The sequence below is a fragment of the Adelges cooleyi genome, unplaced genomic scaffold, assembly GCF_023614345.1.
Source record: "Adelges cooleyi isolate 19-005CV unplaced genomic scaffold, UGA_ACOO_1.1 ACOO_flye_CR_arks_rails_tigmint_CR_PRNA_376, whole genome shotgun sequence".
Lineage (NCBI taxonomy): Eukaryota > Metazoa > Arthropoda > Insecta > Hemiptera > Adelgidae > Adelges > Adelges cooleyi.
In genome coordinates, this window is record NW_026096053.1 from 13,744,062 (window position 1) to 13,745,680 (window position 1,619).

Consider the following 1,619-nt stretch of genomic DNA (forward strand, 5'->3'; position numbering starts at 1 on the left):
TGGTATCTGAATTCAAAGAAAAAAAATAAAATTTTTTATGAAAAAATTGAATCTTCAATCATCATTTACTGAATCAATAATAGGTAAGATAATGTATTTATTAATATAGGTGTATTGTATAAGTACATTTTTTTATTAGAAAAATATAATTAATCGTTTTTTATTATTCATGAACATATAAAATGTTTTTACATAATAAGTTTTTTTGGATTACTTATGTTTATCATACTTAATATGTTTAATTAAAATGCGTTACTTAAAAATTAACGTTTAACTTAAAAATTATCATACTTGTATAATTATAAAAAATATATGTGTATACTGATATTTGTTGCTTAACCATATAATTATTTAAGTATCTAAGGAACTTATTTAATTTTTTAAATTATATGTTTCAGTACGTTCAATATTAATATGGACTATCTCAACTTAAATTGATATTTGTTATTGTCTACAACTACACTACTACCAACGTCAAATTTGGTGTATTATATTATTGTAGTCAATCAGTCTAATCTAATTCCATCAATACATTGTCGAATGTTGTGGTATTCAATTTTCAGTAAATTTATAGGTGTTTTATTTTAAGGTAAAATATATAAGATCATCAGTTTGCAATAATTTAGTTAATTTCTATGAATTCATCTCTAACAATTTATTTTTATTATTATTATTTTTTAGTTACTGTGGCACACTATTGTAGATAACGGTTTTCCATTAAGTCAGTAAGAAGAATAAGATGGATTTACAAGTTCAAATCAAATATTAGACAACTATATATATTTAGTTATTCAGCTAAAAATGTAATTCAATAAAATAATTTAAAAGTACTTTATCATTTTAAAAGTGACATAAAGTTTTTAAACACACATATACTTAACATATCTATAATTATTATACATTATTTATTAATTATTAATGATGAATTCTTTATTTAATATTAATTTAATCTAAAATGCTGCTGAGAATGTTAATATTTCTAAAATATGTTATTGTCTTAATCCAAATCTTGAAATTATTTTCATGATGGCATAGTTTTGGCATTAGCTATTACAGAATTTATTGACAACTTTCTAGTGGTTTACGATTAAGTTTTTATAAGTAATAAAGTAAATAAAATTATAAAACACAAAATAGAAAAAAAAAAAATGTTAACTATTGGATTAAGTGTAAAAAAGTAAATTGAATGAATATACTTATAAATATTTTTTAACTTAAATATGTAAATGGAGATGGATTTCTTCTAGTGGGAAATTATCAAACAAACTTTACCGCCCAAGGTAACTTCCTGTAAATACATCACTATATACAGCAATATGTTGTACCTCTATTATTTACAAGTTAATTATAGATATGTTAGTTTAATTTAGTCTTAGTTTTTTATTATGATTTAGCAAATAAACATGTTTATTCGTATCTTATAAGCGTATTATTTATCTTGTTACTTGTTTTTTTATGTTACTATTAACATAATATAGTATTTAAATGTTTGTTAGTAATATTATTATTGAATTTTAAGCTTATGACTGTTAAAAAAGCCGTACAAGAAACAAAAAAAATTGTACTTTTTCATTGTCACTCTAAATTTTTGTTTATACCACGTACAACGAGAAAAACAA

The 1,619-nt window shown here is 20.9% G+C and overlaps 1 long non-coding RNA gene across 1 annotated transcript; it reads left to right on the top strand.

Moving 5' to 3' along the window:
• Positions 1 to 407: 407 nt before the first annotated feature.
• On the top strand, positions 408 to 1,219 carry LOC126841126 (uncharacterized). Its single transcript, XR_007686135.1, has 2 exons — positions 408 to 589; positions 682 to 1,219. It is a non-coding gene; the product is annotated as an uncharacterized LOC126841126 (long non-coding RNA).
• Positions 1,220 to 1,619: the final 400 nt, after the last annotated feature.